This window comes from Citrus clementina, unplaced genomic scaffold (genome assembly GCF_000493195.1).
Source record: "Citrus clementina cultivar Clemenules unplaced genomic scaffold, Citrus_clementina_v1.0 scaffold_2, whole genome shotgun sequence".
Classification (NCBI taxonomy): domain Eukaryota; kingdom Viridiplantae; phylum Streptophyta; class Magnoliopsida; order Sapindales; family Rutaceae; genus Citrus; species Citrus x clementina.
This window is the reverse complement of record NW_006262688.1, coordinates 19,599,802-19,606,510: the sequence shown is the minus strand read 5'-3', so window position 1 is coordinate 19,606,510 and position 6,709 is coordinate 19,599,802. Positions and strand designations below refer to the sequence as shown.

General features: G+C 38.0%; 1 non-coding gene across 1 annotated transcript; it reads left to right on the top strand.

Annotated features, from left to right (window-relative positions):
* Positions 1-6,020: 6,020 nt before the first annotated feature.
* Positions 6,021-6,127, top strand: LOC112101404. Its single transcript, XR_002907530.1, has one exon. It is a non-coding gene; the product is annotated as a small nucleolar RNA R71 (small nucleolar RNA).
* The last annotated feature ends 582 nt before the right edge of the window (positions 6,128-6,709 follow it).

The following is a 6,709-nucleotide window of genomic DNA, read 5'->3' as shown; positions in this document are numbered from 1 at the left end:
TCTATTGTGAGAGTTGTGAAAATGGTATTCTACTTTTTCGGGGTCAATTTCTCACACAATTTGGCATATTCACAATTAATTTCAGCAGGTAAATTATAAAAAGCATTTATAACTCGGGAATCTAAGGGAACAACTATGTTTCTTACCTAGATGTTGTGTTGATCAAGGCTTTATCAAATTGGCATAAAATTCTTTGACTATGGGTAGCACAGGATCTCGAGGGTGGTTGCAAAACTCTAACCATCCTCACTTTGCTGCAGCATTATGAAGTGTTTGCACAATTCCAGTGAGTTGTTCTAGAAATTAAAACCTTTTTTCTTCCAGAATCTTACGTCGTTCTATGAATTCCTCATATTTTTCTTCGGCATGATAACTCTGGAAACGTGACGGATCTTTGAGACGGCTGGCTGGTTTCTTATATCTCGGCATTGCTGTAGCAGTCACAAATGTAGGCTTAATGATCCTGAGAGTAGAACGAGAAGAAGAGTTTAAAAAGTATGAGAGTTGTACTTGTGAATGAGATGCGGAATAGTGTCGTAGAGCACTAAGCATAGTGAATCCTTTTTATAGTGGACTTTAATTTAAGATAATTACGGTAACCAAAGATAAATGAGGGAATAAAATATTTTGAAATTAATGTGCATATCCCAAAAATATCGGTTAGTAAAATTAAGGCATTAATTTCAGAGATTTATTCACAATTTCCATCCACATCCATGTCGCCATCTGTCATGATTTATCTCCAATGGTAAGTGATAAGCTCCATCTTTTAATTCACTGTAGCGGTAAAATTTTCTGCTGCAGCATCCATTCGCGTACTCTAGCAATGGTACATACTCCACAATAAAGCTTCTGACACGCGGCACGCCTCTGCACTCTGCACCAAACAACCTCACTTGTCAATATGGAATTCAATTGTCACTTATACTTCGCATAAACTAAAATTAATTTTAAAATTAAAATTAAATAGATCAAATGATAGCAAAAGTAAAGAATGCAATAATTTGAAAAGATAAAATTAAATAGCTAGAATGAAAGAACAAAATTAAATGAAATGGTAAGGAGGGAGAGCTTGTCAACAAAACCAAAGGAGATCACAATTGGTTTAACGTGGTTGTCCCCTCAATGGGCTGCCTCCCATGGAGCGCTTGATTTAAAGTCCTTCAGCCCGACCTTCTTTTATTGTTCAATAGCTGGGTTCTTTAAGGAGTAACGCCTCCTTTGAACATTTTGTTGCTGGATGTATGTAATGCTTAACCCTGTGTCCATTAACTTTGAATTCGTGGCCTGTTTGTTCATCCAGAAGATCCATTGCTCCATGAGGATAAAATTTTAATAGCTTAAACGGGCCAGACCATCGTGACTTGAGCTTTCCCGAAAATAATCTTAGTCTTGTATTGTGGAGCAACACTGATTGACCAGGGTTGAATTGCCTGTGCTGAATATGCTTGTCGTGCTAGTGTTTTGTCCTCTCTTTATAGATTCTTGCATTCTCATATGAAAGTAGCCGTAATTCATCAAGCTCACAAAGTTGGAGCTTCATGTGCTCTGCTGCAGCATGCATATCCCAATTTAATTTTTTCAGTGCCCAGTGTGCTTTATGCTCTAGCTCTAGTGGAAAATGACAAGCCTTTCCATAAACAATTCGGTAAGAGGACATGCCGAGTGGAGTTTTGTATGCTGTCCTGTATGCCCAGAGAGAGTCATGTAAATGTAAAGACCAATCCTTCCTCGTTGGGTTCACCATCTTTTCTAAGATCTTTTTAATTTCTCTGTTGGACACTTCAGCTTGACCATTGGATTGTGGGTGATATGTTGCGGCTACCTTGTGTCTGACTCTATATTTTACCATTGCTGCAGCAAAGACTTTGTTGCAAAAATGTGCTCATTCGTCACTAATAATTGCTCTAGGGGTTCCAAATCTGGAAAAAATATTTTTCTGAAGAAAAGTCACAACTGTTTTAGCATCATTGGTAGGTAATGCTACAGCTTCTACCCATTTGGAGACATAATCCACAGCAACAAGGATGTATAAGTTCCCAAAGGATGGTAAGAAGGGTCCCATAAAATATATTCCCTAGACATCAAAAACCTCCACTTCTAGGATGTTGGTCAATGGCATTTCATGTATTTTAGTTATGTTCCCTATTCTTTGACACCTGTCACAACATTTAACAAATTTATAAGCATCTTTAAAAATAGTAAGCCAGTAATAACCTGATTGCAGAACTTTAGCAGCTGTTCTATGACCACCAAAGTGCCCCCCATATGCTGCAGCATGGCATGACTCTAGTATGTAGTGTTTGTCTCCTTCGGAAGCACATCTTCGTATTACTTGGTCTGAGCATAACTTGTATAAATGTGGATCATCCCACTGATAACTCCTAACATCGTGAAGAAATTTCTTTTTCTCCTAAAATTTCAACTCATGTGGTAGCATTCCACTTACTAAGTAGTTAGCAAAGTCTGCATACCATGGGGGTCCTGACTCCTGCAACATATGTGCTTGCTGTATTGCCAACAGCTGTTCATCAGGAAATGTTTCAGTGATGCCCTTCCTTGTCAATGTACTTGTGTCTGCTTCCAGCCGTGACAAGTGGTCTGCCACTTGATTCTCAGTCTCCTTTCTATCTTTAATTTTCAGATCAAATTCTTGAAGCAATAAGATCCATCTGATTAATCGTGGTTTGGCATCCTTCTTTGAAATTAAGTATTTGATAGCTGCATGGTCTATGTAAACAGTTACTTTAGTACCCACCAAGTAAGCTCTGAATTTGTCAAAAGCAAATACTACCGCTAGCAACTCTTTCTCTATAGTGGTGTAATTGATCTGAATTGGAGTGAAAGCTTTGCTTGCGTAGTATATGGAATGAAAAACCTTATCATTTCTTTGCCCTAATACTACTCCCACAGAATGATCACTAGCATCACACATTAGTTCGAATGGTAAAGTCCAGTCTGGAGATATAACTACTAGAGTAGTGATCAGAGCTTTCTTTAATTCTCCAAATGCTTGAAAGCAATCTTTGCCAAAGTGAAAAAAGTTGTCATGCTCCAGCAATGAGCATAGTGGTTTAGCTACTTTGGAAAAATCCTTAATGAATCTTCTGTAGAATCCAATATGACCCAAAAAACTCCTAATACCCTTTACTGAAGTTGGAAGTGGTAGTTTATCTATGACTTTTATCTTGGCTTTGTCCACCTCAATGTCATTCTTGGATACCTTGTGTCCCAATACTATTCCTTCTTGCACCATGAAGTGGCACTTTTCCCAATTGAGTATTAAGTTGGTCATCTCACATCTTTTAAGAACTTCCTCCAAGTTGTGTAAGCAATCATTGTATGTTTCTCCAAAAACTGAGAAGTCATCCATGAAAACTTCTAAAGTCTGCTCTACCATATCAAACAATATAGACATCATGCATCTCTGAAACGTTGCTGGAGCATTGCATAACCCAAAGGGCATTCTTCTGAAGGTAAATGTTCCATAAGGACAGGTAAATATAGTCTTCTCCTGGTCTTCTGGAGCTATAGCAATCTGGTTGTAGCTATTTTCCAGCAAGTCTGTCCAACATCTGATCTATGAATGGAAGTGGGAAATGGTCTTTCATTGTGGCTTTGTTGAGCTTCCTGTAATCCATACATACTCTTCATCTGGTCACTGTCCTTGTAGGAATAAGTTCATTCTTCTCATTAGCTATGATTGTTATTCCTCCTTTCTTGGGAACACATTGAACTGGGCTCACCCATAAACTGTCTAATATTAGGTATATGATTCCAGCATCCAATCATTTGATGATTTCCTTCTTCACCACTTCTTTCATAATAGGGTTCAACTTTCTCTGGTGCTCCACTGATTTGCTAGAGCAATCTTCTAACAGGATTTTATGCATGCATATTGATGGGTTTATCCCCTTTATATCTGACATGGTCCATCCAATTGCTCTTCTGTATTTTCTAAACAAATCTACTAGGCTCTGTTCTTGACCTGCATCCAAAGTAGAAGAAATGATTACAGGTTGTGTGTTATTTTGACCCAAATAAGCATACTTCAAATGTGAAGGCAATTGTTTTAATTCAAGACTATGAGGTGATTCAATAGATGACAAAGTTGTTTTTACTTCCCTGTCTGAAATATTCAGGTGTTCAATAAATCTGTTGTGCCTGTCAGATTGCTGTTTGTCCATCCAATCTGTCTGAATTGCTGCAACATCTTCCTCTTTGACATCCTCAAAGGTGGTGACTTTGTCAATTTCATTACTACAGCATCTGTCCATTCTGTCTGCTACAATAAAATCCACTACACTTAGAAAACTACAGTCTTCTACTTCATCAGGGTTCCTCATAGCCTCTAGTACATTAAATGTAACTTGCTGATCATTCACTCTCATGGTTAGCTCTCCTTTCTATACATCTATCAGAGTCTTTTCAGTTGCTAGAAAATGTCTTCCAAGTATAATGGGTACCTCTTTATCAACATCAAAGTCCAGTACAATGAAATCCACTAGAAAGATGAATTTGTCAACCTTCACCAGTACATCCTTTATTTTTCCTTCAGGGTATGCATGAGATCTGTCAGCTAATTGCAAAGTGATTGTTGTTGGTCTGCATTCTCCTACTCCAAGCTACTTAAATACAGATAATGGCATCAAATTAATACTAGCTCCCAAGTCACAAAGTGCTCTGCTAGCATATCTAGTTCTTATAGAACAGGGTATTGTAAAACTTCCTGGATCTTTCACTTTGGTAGGAATCTTACTTTGGAGCATATGACTGTTTTCCTGTGTTAAAGCAACAGTTTCAAACTCTCCCAGCCTTCTTTTTCGTGCTAAGATATCTTTTAGAAATTTCACATAATTTGGCATTTGCTCCAAAGCTTCCACAAAAGGTATATTTATGTGCAGTTGCTTAGCACTTCCAGAAATTTACTGAACTGCTTGTCTTGTTTTTGCTTCTGGAACCTTTGTGAGAAAGGTGGTGGATGTCTAAACTGCTGGGTAGCTTCAGGAGATATCAAACTCTGTTCGTATGGTTTGGTACAGGTTGTGACTATTGGTGTTGCAACTTCTTTTTCAGCATGTTCTGGTTGAACTTTCTCTGTAGTTGCTGTAGCTTGGACTATGTAACCAGTATCTTGAAAAGGAGGTTGTTGTAACATGCTTCCATTTTGAGATAATTTTTGTGCTGAATTGAATTCCTTCCCATTTTTTGTTACATCAACTGGGATATCAATATTCTTTCCAAACCTCAAATTAATTACTTTGCAGTGTTCTTTGTTCTCTCTTCTAGGGTCTTCTGTATTGCTACGTAGGCTTCCTTTAGTTCTACTGCTTATTACTGTGGCTAGTTGTACCATTTGGTTTTCCAAGTTTCTCAAGGAGACTGTTTGACTCTGCACAATTGCTTCATTCTTTGCAATATATTCCTTAATCAGTGCTTCCAGCGAAATGATTAGATCCTGACTGATTTGCTTTTGCCCTTGACTTTGCTGATGAAAATCAGGTGGTTGTGTGTTTCTATTTTGTCCATTTAATGCTGGAGCATTTCGATTATGACTGCTCCATGCAAAATTTGGGTGTTGCTTCCAGCTAGGATTGTAAGTATTTGATTATGGGTTATTCTGAGGTTGTCGATTGAAATTACCCACATAGTTTACTGAAGCTGGGTTTCCAGGACAATTATCAAAGTCATGCTCTTCACCACAGTATACACAAGAAAGTTCAACAATTTGCTTTACTGTTGCTGGAGCAGATGTCAAGGCCTTTACCATGTTAGTCAATGAGGTTACTTGTGCTGATAAGGCTGTAATTGCATCAATGTTATGTACCCCTGCTGATCCTCTTGCTGCTGGTTGCCTGGCTGAAGGCCAATGGTAATTATTATTGGCAATTCTTTCCAGAATTTCATAAGCTTCAGTGTAAGATTTGGATAACAGAGCTCCATTTGCTGAAGCATCCACTATTAACCTTGTACTTGGATTCAACCCATTGTAGAAAGTTTCCAATTGAATGCAACAAGGAATACCATGATGAGGACACATTCTGAGCAATTCCTTGAATCTTTCTTAAGCCTTGTACAAACTTTCATCTTCCAGTTGGTGGAAAGAAGTAATCTCCTTCCGCAACTTTGCATTTTTTGTTGGTGGGAAATATTTCATTAGGAATTTATCACCCAATTCATTCCATGTAGTGATGGAATCAGATGGTAACGAATTTAACCATGCTCTTGCTCGATCTCTTAAGGAATAAGGAAAGAGTCTCAGCCTTAAGGCATCTTGTGTTGCTCCAGCGATCTTGAAAGCATCACTTACTTCTAAGAACAATTTAAGATAGAGATGAGGATCTTCATTTGGCAATCCATTGAATTGCCCAACTGTTTGCAACATTTGAAACATCACTCACTTTAACTCAAAATTTACAGCGTCTACTTCAGGTCTGATGATGCCAGGATGTACAACTTGAGGAGTTAGCACAGCATAATCTCTTATAGCTCTGTCTCTGTCATCAGCCATGTAAATAGTATTGTTATTGCCTGGCTGTCTCCCGTCAACCTCTACCCAATTGACCTTTTGAGACAAAAAAGCAGGCACGAACTTAACAACCTTGCAGGATTGATTATGCTCTCATTCCTTTTTGCTAATTTGTTTAAAATCAAAATAAAAAAGTTTCATAAATTACTCACTTATGCATGTCTTCTCTAGTACAATTTT